Here is a 12,940-nt window from a genome sequence, read left to right as displayed (position 1 = left end):
CAGTACAGTTTTCAAAGTTGGGAAGTTAACACTGATAAAATAATAGTTGATTTTTTTTAGTATGGTTCATAGTGCGGACATCTTGATAAATCATAATTCTGTAAGTGAAGAGTGTTGAGCAAAGTTGGTTGAATTGAGGTTGAAATGCTAGATGCTTGTTCCTCTCATGTTTCAAATATGGACTAAAGATAAATCTTCATAATAATTTTATGTAGAGTTTCTCGCCTCTGATTTTCCAGCGGCTCATTTTACAAATGGGGTTATTTCGCTTTCCTTCATAAGCCATTTTCTTAAGGCAGCTTTCTTCAACCCCCTACACACTTGGTAGTATCTACATCAACACTGATACACCCCTGAGTAATGAAAGCCTACTCATTTGGGGGCGGTGGGAGGGGCCGGGACAAGGCTTTCACTGGGCACTCTTTATCATCATGTTAAGTTCAACTTTAGGTTCATTTAGCCTCACATCGGAAAGAGTTAAAATGAGGCACAGATGTGTTTATTTATAAGCTTAAGGATTTACCCTGGGAGTAAAGAGTCAAAAGACTAAATCTTGGGTGGAAGAAACTAAGTGATAGGTAGAGAGAGGAACTGAATTAAGTTGATGCTAAATTAGAAACAAAAATAGTTTAAAAACAAATCAGCTATTTTAGCATCTACTTAGTTATGCATTCAAGCTGATTTTTTTAAAAATAGCAAAATATAAATGTTCAAACATTTCCCCCCCCCTTACATTAAATCTGGAGCACAGCCCACAGGTGACAATCTCTCATTGCAAGATTACCGTCATTAGGAACTTGTCCTCTGTTATAGAGATATTCTTTTTCATTATTATTATTATTTTGTTGTTGAGTACCAGTGGAGTACTAAACGCGGCCGATTCTGTTCCTGCCCCTAGAGGCTTGCATTTATAAGTCAGGCAGACAAAACAATTATAAGCTTCATAGGGGTGAGATGATTTGTGTGGGAATATTTGACTTTTCGTCTGTATGTTTTTAACAAAAAGTCAGAATTAATGTCTCATTCTTCTTTACCCATGTCCTCACCCTACCCCCATACTCTTGTTTTCCATAAAGGACACCTATTTTTCAGTCGTCCTGGCAAAAAGACCCAGGGTCAAATCGGATTAACCCTTGGGCAAGTCATTGGCTTTGGAGACCAAGATATGAGGGTACAACATTATTTGAAGGCTTCTGGCCTGTTCCTTCCTCCTGGCTTCTTTAAATATGTCACCAGTAGGAAGAAGTGACTATAGTCACAAGTACTGCCCAGCTGCTCAAAACAGTTGTATAGTTTTGTAAGGCATAATTTGAAAAATCTAGGTTTCATGTAACTACAAAGTAGACTTATTACATACTTTTTAGTCAGTGTAGCGTATAAATGAATGAGTGTTCTAAGAAACTAAATGAAAATAGTATTGCCTGCCTTAGACCCAGTTAATATGAAAATAAGTCTGGTTATATAGATACTTCATGGATTCTCTCAAATTTCCCTTTCTTTGGGTAAATGAAAGTAAAGCGTGGCTGATCTTATTAGTTTTCTGGAAATACTGGAAAAGGTAGTAGAACAGAAGTTCAAGACCAGTCTTAGCACTGAGAGTCTTGGAATCCTTGTGGTCATAGAGCGTGTTTTGTGGTCACCGAACACGAAGGCATGTGGCCTTTGAGAAGTACATATTTCTCTTGGGTTTCTTCATCTTGCTCTCCCTTTGTTTGTCTCACCTCAGTAGTGATACTACCTTATTCTGTACGCTACTGATGCTATAAATGTAATATTTTTAAAAATCAATGAATTGTAATGTTGTTGAACTGTAAAATACCCAAACAGGTTATAAAAAGGAAAGATTATCTGTTGAGGGAAATTTTTCAGTTACAATGAGTAACTGAAAAATCTATGGGGAAAGTAATATGGTTTAGTTGGGCAGGCAGGACAGGTCTTGCTAATGGAGAAGCTAAAACAAGGAGGTGGTGCCAGGCCAGTACCAGCTACAAAGGATGACTACTGTATTGCTAGTCTGACACGTTCTGCTGACCAGCCACCCCTCTGTAGAATTTAGCTCCTGGTGATACCTTTTAAGTAAACAGTGCAGTAGGAATGGCACTTCACAAACAGGGATGGTGGCCACAGTTTTTCAGATGAACCCAGGCGTGGTTTATGGGGTAATCACCCTCACCTGTGCCTTTTTAAAGAGACCTTTTCCTTTGCTACTGGGGGAAAAGTTATCATCCTACAAATAATCAATAAAGAAACATCTGTGGACAGATTTTTTTAAATAACATGAGAGAAAAAAATAAAGCTGACTTCATATAAGTAAAATACTGTGACTACAATCCAGAGATATTCAGAGAGTTAACAGGAATAGGAAGAAAATGGTATGAGGAGTCTTATAAATCATATTCTAAGAGCAGAGGACAAACAGGGTTATTCAACAGAGATGTAGTTTAGAGAAATTGCACCACCATGTTTGGCTAAGGAGATCATAAGTGAGGGGGGTGCTGCTTTTCATCCTCACACTTGGCCCAGTATCTGTCCTCACCCTCAACCCAGAGGCAGTGGGGTCTTTGGATACATACAAAGTAGGAGAAATCATCTTCACAGTAAGGTACCCTCATGGAAGAGCAGAAGTAGAGTCTTGAAGTGTAATAACAATTAGAGACAGGAGCCTGTGCTCCGCAACAGGAGAGGCCACAACAGTGAGAGGCCCGCCTACACGCCCCCCCCCCCCAAAAAAAAGTGCTGGTACAGGATAAGTGCTTTGTGTTAGTGGTTATTATTGTAATTATTACTGAAGCGTAACTTAAGGAATCTCTTGTGGCATATCTACCTATTGTGATAAGTGACCTTAAAAATAAGCTTGGACAAAAGTTTACATACCATATGATTTCATCTATAAGTCCATGTATGACCGTATAAATGACATTCTTGAAATGACAAAATTTTAGAAATTGAGGACAGATTAGTGTTTGCCAGGGAGCAAGGTGGGGGAGGGGGAGACGGAAGTAGGCATGGCTGTAAAAGGGCAACACGAGGGATCCTTGTGGCGATGGAAATGTTCTGTAGCTTAACTGTATCAACATTAGCATCCTGGTTGTGATATTGTACTAGACTTTTGCAAGATGTTACCATTGGGGAAAACTGAGTGAGGGGTGCATGGGATTTCTCTGTATTATTTCTTTTAGCTCCATTTGAACCTACAATTATCTCAGAGTAAATCATTTAATAAGAAGAGGAAAATGGGCTTGAAAGATTCCTGATAGAGAAAAATTGGCAGTTAGTGTCATGTATGTGTCTGATCAGACCGACAGACCAGTAGTAAGATTAATAAACGTGATGGAAGGAGAACTAACCTGGCCATTGACATTTTGGTGAGGTGTTCATGAACACCCCGCCCCCGCCCCCGCCCATTGAACCAGTTGGCATCAAAGAGAGGAGAAAGATATAAAACAGCTTTGTTTCCCTGAAAACCCATCAATCAGGTGTTCTCCATGTAGCTTTGCTCCCCAGACTGTGAAAGGGTCTACTAATTGATATGATTGTTGGTAAAGAGATGAGGTAGAAGGTAGATGAGCAACAACTTTTATACAAATGGTATTTTGAAAAGAAGGGCTAACAGAAAACAATGCGAGGATGACAGATGTGAGCTAAAAATCACCTGTTTATATGTATACAGTATAGTTCTTAAGTTCAAGAGGTACCTTTTAAAAAAAATTTTTATTTTATTTTTGGCTGCGTTGGGTCTTCATTGCTGCATGTGGGCTTTCTCTAGTTGTGGTGAGCGGGGACTACTCTGCGTTGCGGTGCGCGGGCTTCTCATCGTGGTGGCTTCTCTTGTTGTGGAGCACGGGCTCTAGGTGCGTGGGCTTCAGTAGTTGTGGCTCACGGGCTCTAGAGGGCAGGCTCAGTAGTTGTGGCGCATGGGTTTAGTTGCTCCGTGGCGTGTGGGATCTTCCCGGACCAGGGCTCGAACCCGTGTCCCCTGCATTGGCAGGTGGATTCTTTTTTTTTTTTTGCGTTACGTGGGCTTCTCACTGTTGTGGCCTCTCCTGTTGCAGAGCACAGGCTCTGGACGCACAGGCTCAGCGGCCATGGCTCACGGGCCCAGCCGCTCCACGGCATGTGGGATCTTCCCGGACCGGGGCACGAACCCATGTCCCCTGCATCGGCAGGCAGACTCTCAACCACTGCGCCACCAGGGAAGCCCCCAGGTGGATTCTTAACCACTGTGCCACCAGGGAAGCCCTAAGAGGTACCTTTTCGACCTTTCCCTCTTCTGCTTCTTAATCACCCCCTTAACAGAATTTATCACTTCCACATTTTATGTTCATAGTCTCTTCATATATTAATATGCTGTAGGTTTATTTGTTTATATCTTTCCTGGAATGTGGCCTTCTTGAGAGGAGAGATCATTGCCATATGTAGTTCTGATTTGCTAGTTTAAAGCCCAGTGCCTGGCACACAGTAGGCACTTGATAAATAATTAATAAAATATTGACTGTTGTCTGGGCCCTGAACAGAGTGGTCATTAATCTGGAGACGTACATAAATTAGATCAAATAAACTGAGAATCTTATTTTACTTAATGAGATTGTGATTATTATTGCAAGTGAACTTTCCTGGGCTTTTGCTTTATGTCTTTTATTCTGATGAAAATTTTCCTTAGGTTTAGAGAGTTGAGTGATCAGCAATGAAAGGGATATCTTATAGGAACAGTTAGCAACAGTGTAGAGTCCATCAGGAGGGGAAGGGCAATCAGAAAAAGGCCAGGAAGGGCTTCCCTGGTGGCGCAGTGATTGAGAGTCCCCCTGCTGATGCAGGGGACATGGATTCGTGCCCTGGTCCGGGAAGATCCCACATGCCGCGGAGCGGCTGGGCCCGTGAGCCATGGCCACTGAGCCTGCGCGTCCGGAGCCTGTGCTCCGCGACGGGAGAGGCCACAACAGTGAGAGGCCTGCGCACCGCAAAAAAAAAAAAAAAAAAATAGAAAAAGGCCAGGAAGCTATTGGAAAGGAGATATTTAGAGAAGTGACTTGTGGCCTTCTGGGACCAACTTCAGTCACAGGCAGTGCCATCAGACTTTAAGAAATCATGGGCTAAAACACTGACAGCTAGCTCCTCTCCTAACGTTCACCTAAGTATCCTTTCCTTGCCAAGGCACAGATGAACTATATCCTGATGTCCTGTACGGCAGGTGTGCAGTGGAGGAAGTTAGAGGAAGAACATTCCTTCCCCCACTGCCAAGGTGGTATGGGAACTGAGCTGATTACACAGTGCTTGCCCTTCTTCACCTGCCCTTACTTGTGCCAGCCCTCCAATCATGTGGGTTTGTCAGGGGCTTGCTGGAAGTTTAATTGCTGGTCTTGAATATGAAACAGAGGAGGTGTACAGTTAAAAAATCTCCTTCCTTACAAGTAAATGATGCCATTAAAAATAGATAAATAGAAAAGAGAGGGAGAAAGAATCAGTCAATCCCGGATGGTGGTATATTCCACAGGAAAACTAACCAGGACTATCCAGAAGTCCATGTCATTTGAATGAATGAACGAATATATGGTTTGAGAGTATATGCTGTTTTGGATTAAAAAGAGATTTAGACGTAAGGTCCAAATGTAACACATGCAACTTGATTGGACATGCCTTTGAAACTATGAAGGTAAACATTGAAAACAATGGAGATAATTTGGATATGGACCGAATGTTAGATGACATTGGAGCATTATTCTTAATTTTCTTAGGTATGATTTTTAGTCATGTAAGGAAATGCCCTTATTGTTAAATGTGTATATATGAAGTATTTTGATGTTTGCAACTTATTTTCAGATGGTTTGGGGTGGGAGAGAGAAAGCAGTGTGACAGATAGTTCGTTAACACTTGTTGAATCTGACTGGATTGTACACAGGTATTAATTGTACTATTCTTTGAACTTTTCTATAGTTTTGAAATTTTTCAAAATAAAAAGTTGGGTGAAGACTGAATACTCTCCTCTTGGGGTTGAGAACAAGGCAAAAATGTCCTCTCTCAACTCTCCTATTCAGTATCATACTAGAAAGCCTAGCTAACAATAGGCAAGAAAAAGAAATAAAAGGCAGACAGATTAGAAAGAAAGAAAAATTGAGAGAAACCCCTTCCTTTAGAATTGTTGGGCTCTGATGCCATGATTTCATTTAAGATGATTTTATTTAATGGAGAGCTGTTCTCCCCACAGCCCATTAGCTTCTCTTAACTTGATCCTTTGATGAATTCATAATTGCTTTTTTTTTTTTTTGGGTGTCAGTGTGTACCACCAAAATCAGCTTTCAGCTTCTTGTCCAGCGGGAATCAGAGGGAAAGATGGGCTATGAGGAAGTGAGAAATCTGATTCCAGTCTTTAAAACATGTCTTTGGGATGTATGGGTGCTCATTTCATGAAGGGTACAAATTATGGCTCATGACTTATGCATTTTCTGCTACTCTTTAAGCTGTCTTCCAATCAAAAAATGTCCCTACAGAAGCAGCTTTGCATTGCTGTTGTGAAGATCAAAGTCAGACAGTTAGATGATAAAATTACTCTCAAGATTTCTGATGCTTTATGTCTTTTGAGCATACTGAGGACAGAGACCCCAAAAGTTCAGGTGTGCTCCCAAGATAATTGGTTCTACTGATTGGCCACCCCAGGTCTCCCGATCTTGTGTTCCCAGCAGGGAGGAAGAGTCAGAGGTCTGCTGTCTCGAGGTTGTGATGGAGGAGACCACCCTCAAGAAAAGGAGCAAGCCAGAGGAAATAACCTGGAGGGATGGGGGTGGAGATGGAAGGAGAAGAGAGGGATTCGGGCTTCACAACAGTACTGCCTGGCAGTTTGAGAACACCTGACCTTTAAAATGGTTATCATCTAAGACGTGGCATCCTAGGAGTATTTCAAACTAGATTCATCTTTGTATTACATATCAAATGAAAATGAAGGCATTTTCCACAAAATTTTAATAATCGGCCTCTTCCAAAGAGTTGAACTTCTTTCTCTGTGTGACAACTTTTTTTTTTTTGCGGTACGTGGGCCCCTCACTGCTGTGGCCTCCCCCGTTGCGGAGCACAGGCTCCAGACACACAGGCCCAGCGGCCGTGGCCCACGGGCGCAGCCGCTCCACGGCATGCGGGATCCTCCCGGACCGGGTCACGAACCCGCGTCCCCTACCACTGCGCCACCAGGGAAGCCCTGTGTAACAGCTTTTTAACAGGTGTGATATTCCAAAATAGTTGTGGGACCATTAGGAAAATAAGAAAGAAGGGGGAAATTCCAGCCAAATAAAGTGGAAGCAAAATTTTAATGGATAATGAGGGAGTTTTCTCTCTTGAAGTCTTTTATGACATACAGAGTAAGAAGCCAGAGAGGATGAATCTAATCCCTGCACACACTGAGAGGATGCCTGAGGAGGAAGAGAGAGAGAAAGTACCTATAAAACAGATTTTCTTTTTTAAGTGTCTTTTATCAGTTTTTCCAGTGAGAGTGTGGTGTTTTTCATGGACAGAGGTTTTAGCAGCTTAAGCTTCTTTTATTTTTTATTTTTGGCTGCATTGGGTCTTCGTTGCTGTGTGCGGGCTTTCTCTAGTTGTGGCGAGCGGGGGCTACTCTTTGTTGTGGTGCGCGGGCTTCTCATTGCAGTGGCTTCTCTTGTTGCGCAGCACGAGCTGTAGGCACGCAGGCTTCAGTAATTGTGTCACGTGGGCTCAGTAGTTGTGGCTTGCAGGATCAGTAGTTGTGGCACATGGGCTTAGTTGCTCTGCAGCATGTGGGATCTTCCCGGACCAGGGATCAAATCCGTGTCCCCTGTGTTGGCAGGCGGATTCTTAACCACTGCACCACCAGGGAAGCCCTTAAGCTTCTTATAAATGGTCGAAGGAGAGACCGCAGTGGTGTGTGAGGGTTCATTAATTATTGCTCTTACTGATGTTTGCACAGACGGTTGGGATCATAAATGTCAGTCTGTCAAGAGACTGTGATAGGTTCAAAAAAAACTGATTGAGTACCTCAAAAGCTGTCATAAAACCTGAGATTAAACAGATTCATCTTTCTTAGAAGTGAGGGAAGGTATGGGTGAAGTGAATAGAAGAAGCTTCCTTCTCTTTGTTGCCACTTTGCTATTTCAACTCTCCTGTTCAAAACCATGAGTGTTGGCTTGTGCAGAGGGTCAGGAGCCTGCCTGAGGTGTCAGAGGGACATGGTCATGGTTAGCAGTCTCAGTTGTGTGCGGGCTGCCAGCTGCACAGCGCTGGAGATTCAGAGAGATTGGGATTCAACTCTTGACAGGGCTGACACAATTTATTTGGAAATTTTCAGGAGAGAACATGAGTTATAAAGACAAGAACAGTGACAGTAAGGAACAAATGTGAATTTCTGTCAGAGATAAAACAGAATTTTAAAAGAAGTAGGTCTGTTGTCGTCTCCAGTCAAGTTTTCCAGTTAAACTGTGTTCCTAAATTGAAAGTCTTACCACTACTTCTCTGCTATTGGCTAGGAAAGTACAATTAGAAGACTTTCTCTCTTCAGAGGATTATATATTTTAAAAATCACTGTACTTATTTCTCTGTCACAAATAAAGCAATGGTTACTTTAAATCTAGGAAACTGAGAGATAAAATACTTTCTCTTAAGATTTTCCTTTCTCATTTAATCCCATTATGATTCTTGATCAGACTTTCCTTTGACTAGAAGGTCTGATGCGGTATCTTCCTCAGGCCGTTAAACGTAGGCAGAGGAAGAGGGGGACTGGTTGAATATCAAGAACTGTGAGCCTGGCATAGGCATGTGGGCAGCTCTTGTGTGGGTACATACAGACTAGATTATGTTCTCAAGAAAAAGCATACTGGAAAAAGGTGCTTTGTTGGCCCTTTATGAAGGACTTTAATTAGAAGTCACTCCTAACTCCTGGGGTGGGAACAGTTTTTAGCTTGCCGCTACACTCCTGCTGCTAATGAGCATGCTCCTTGCAAGGATGCGTTTCTTCTGACAGTTAAAGCTGCATGTGAGCTATTTCTGTTCATCTTTCTCTCTGCATTAAACCCTTACTAACCAAGTTCAGATTATGCAAGTAGATTGGTAGGTGTTTTCCATCATTGTTGAGGAGTTGAAAATGCTTCAGGGTAACAAGACCTATTTACTATCTGTGAGCAAAAAGTAAATAATCAAACTTTAATTTATTCAAATACGGACAGTAGATGAAGGTTCCTTTAGTGTTGACCATAATTGGATCTTTTCCTTCTGGTGGTCCTTTTAAAATTGCCATTAAATTTGTAATTGAACAGTTGAATTATTTAGTTCATTATTATATAATTAAAATCCCTGTCCTGGACATCTGTTCCTCTTATTTAGGCAACTCCCCACATGGCACAGGTTTCATTAAGTAATTAGCAGAGGAGATGTAAATTTCTTATGCAGACATGATGATGATCCTGTAGACAGCTATTTATTTCATCAGCTTATAATTAAAATACTAAGTTGACTTGTGAGGAAATGCCAAGGAATGGTTTGCTTCGCCAAGAAGTTACAGATAACACATAACTGGATGGCAGCATGTGGAAGGTGGTAAACAGTTTAGGGAGTTTTTTCCCCTCCCTCCTTGTGGTAGAGAGCATTAGAGGGCACAAGGATTCCTTTCCACTTAATAGACCATTGACTGAGTGAAGGATAAGTGGGCGTATTCCAGAATGCTAAAGTTACGAATCTCTTAATGGCTAGGAGCAGCTCCTTGATTCTGAAAAATAATACATTCTGGTAAACATTTCACCTGTCTTGGTTCAGACTCGTTGAGGACTGCTTCTCATGGCTCAGGCTTTCTATACATGGATGCCTTAGGTTTTGGACTTGCGCAGATGCTGAGACATTGACTCTCAGAGGACTGACTAGGGCTGAGTGGTGTTCCTTTAGGATGGCCAGTGCAGTGCCGCCAGAAGCTGTTGGCAGCATCAGAGACCTCCCTAAGGACCCACTGTTTCAGGAACATCCCATGCCTCCTGCCTTCCAGAACAAATAATGCAGTTGTCTTTATATATAGTGTGGAATGGATAAAGGAAAATTTCAGGATGAGACCATGCAGACCTATTCCTTAGTTTTATTATTATTGAGTGCTCATTGGTCAGACAAGGTGGAGAATTAGAAGAAAAGAGATCAGGCCTGGACAGGCCTCCTAATTTTGGGGCGTTCCATCAGCTGGGTTGTTTGGTGATGACCAGTGATGATTATATCAATATGAATTCTGTTTCTCAGTCTTAGGATCATATGTTAAAAAATATTGTCTTTGCATATCACTCTCTTGCTTGTTTGAAAATAGTTAGCAATGGATAACATTGACATACTGAAAGTAAATTGTCTTCATGTAGCAGAGGCTTGCTTTAGAAATGGAAATAGGTGCTATGTAGGTAGACAGCACATTTGACAGTTTGGAGCAGATTCACTTGGGAAACAGCTTTGAATGTGAACATTGCATTTCCAGACACAAGCTCAGTTCTATGAGGTCGCAGTGCAAATAAAAGAGGGTCCGAGTGGTCCTCTTTTATATTTGAGGTGTGCTGGCCTCGTGTCAAGACCCTCTGGATTTTAACAATTTAATAATGCAAAGCCTTCAGCCACCTTCTTGTGTGAACCCTAATCTCCTCTCCCCACCTCACCCCCCAGGGTTGGGGGATAATTTCTTATGTGGATGCTCCAGATTTAGGACCTTGTCTCAGAACAAACACCATTTTTTTGTTTCGGTTTTTACTCTAGAATTTTCTCTTCTCATTACCCAATGGAAAAAAAAAAAATGTCGAAATAGGGTTATTAATACAAATAGTGCCCTTTCTGGTTTGTAAAAAAGGACCCCCCAGAGAACAGTGTGGCCCATACTAGGTGAATTTCTTTTGTCTTCCTGCCTTGTAATGATTTACATTTAGATTGTTGCTTGTTGCTCTTATAGGGGAAGGGGAGGGGCCTGGTGTGTCTGGCTGCCTCAGTCATCACACTGACTAGGTTTGGACAGCTTTGCTCAGCAGAGCTGGGAAATAGGCTGAACTTGCTTTCAATTGTTTTCATCAAAGGCCTTGTTTAGTTGGTTTGTATTGGGGGAAAATGTCATGGAGGCTACAAGAACTAAATGAAATGAAAAATGAAGTTTACAATTGCTAAGAATGGTGCGTACCTTCTGAAAGTCAGTGCAAGGTGCGGTGGGCCAGAGGGCTGTGAGCAAACTGTTACCATTGTCACTGTCGGGGCCAGTGAGTGCTCGGGCGAAATGCAGCATCTTCTCCACGCAGAGGGAGGCTGGGAAGGGGATACAGACAGCCTTCCTTGAAATACAGCCGGACTTCCCTGGTGGTCCAGTGGTTGAGACTCCGTGCTTCCACTGCAGGGGGCGTGGTTCCGTTCGATCCCTGGTCGGGGAACTAAGATCCTCCATGCTTCGCAGTGCGGCCAAAAAAAAGAAAGAAAAACTGCCAACGGTCTACCGCTTCTCACTAGAGACACAGTAAATAGAAAATCAGGACTGCCTTAGGAGAAGATTTATTCATGTAAGAAATACTGAGTTGTAGGCATAGAGGGCACATTAGTGAACAAAGCTGGTGAAACTTCCTGCCCTCCAGGAGTTTACATTCTCCTGGAGGATAATGTCAAAAGATAAGTGCTGGGAAAAAAAAAAAAAAAAAAAAAAGTGCTGGGGAGGAATAAAAGGCAGGAAAAGGGAGGAAGGGAAGTGCTGCTGAAGGGGCAAGAGTGGTCTAGATAGGGTTTTCAGGGAAGAAGACCTCATTGAAAATGTAGCTTAAAAGACTTAAAAGAGGGGATTCCCTGTAGATCTGGGTGAAGAGTGTTCCAGACAAAGGGACCAGAAGGTGCAAAGGCCCTGAGTTAGGAGACAATCAGGAGGCTAGTGTGGGTGGAGCAGAGGGAGAGAGTAGCAGGGGATGAGGGGAGAGAGATGGGAGGAGGGCACATAAGAAAGGCAGGGCCTTTCTGAGGGTCATAGGAAGTATCTGAACTTTTCATCCAAGAAAGGGAGCTATTAGAGGATTTTGAGCAGGATTGTGAAGTGATTCTAACTTGATTTTTAACAGGGTCGCTTGGCTGCTGTGTGGAGAATAGACTGTAGGACAAGGGGAAGGGCAGGGAGACCAGTAAGAAGCTACTGTATTAGGAGACTCTCTTCCAGAGGTGTTTTAGCACAAATCACTTTGGAACCTTGGCGAGAGGTGCATCGTCAGTATGTAGTGGCAGTAATTCCAAGAATACAGAGCCCCCCACGTGCTGGCTCTTTTCTTTTCTTTGTTTTTTTTTTTTTTTTTTTTTGAAAGCAAGAGTTATTTACAGTCTGCCTGTGACATGAACTTTATTGCATTTTACTTTTTTAAGATTATACAAAACACTTGTTGCACACTACATCTCCCTTCACCTGCTAATTTGGCACCAGCCCTAGGGTTGCAGTGCCAAGTGCTGCCTCTGTACCACCCCACTCTGGAGGCCATGGGACAGCTTATCTGTGAACAAGCAAGGACACTTGTTCACTCTGAATAAAGTTGGAATCATTTTCAGTATTAGAACCTGATTCTTGTGCGTTTAGTTGTGCATAGGAATAGAAATGTCTTTTTTTTTTTTTGCGGTATGTGGGCCTCTCACTGTTGTGGCCTCTCCCGTTGTGGAGCACAGGCTCCGGATGTGCAGGCTTAGCGGCCATGGCTCACGGGCCCAGCCGCTCCGCGGCATGTGGGATCTTCCTGGACTGGGGCACAAACCCGTGTCCCCTGCATTGGCAGGCGGACTCTCAACCACTGCGCCACCAGGGAAGCCCTTAGAAATGTCTTTTTACTAGAAAAGATCATGGATCACCCATGAAACACTGACTTCAGGTATAGAATTGTGCTAAGCATGGTGACATACAGAAATAGTAGACACAGTCCCTTCTCTGGCGAAGTACAGTCTACTTAAGGACAAAGATCCAAGA

General features: G+C 42.6%; 1 protein-coding gene across 3 annotated transcripts in view; it reads left to right on the top strand.

The window, feature by feature from the left end:
- ZFAND3 (zinc finger AN1-type containing 3) overlaps positions 1-12,940 on the top strand; it is a 326,173-nt gene that overhangs the window by 282,703 nt on the left and 30,530 nt on the right. The window lies entirely within an intron of this gene.

The sequence above is a fragment of the Stenella coeruleoalba genome (genome assembly GCF_951394435.1).
Source record: "Stenella coeruleoalba genome assembly, chromosome: 10".
Taxonomy (NCBI): Eukaryota; Metazoa; Chordata; class Mammalia; order Artiodactyla; family Delphinidae; genus Stenella; species Stenella coeruleoalba.
This window is presented reverse-complemented; position numbering and strand designations above follow the sequence as displayed.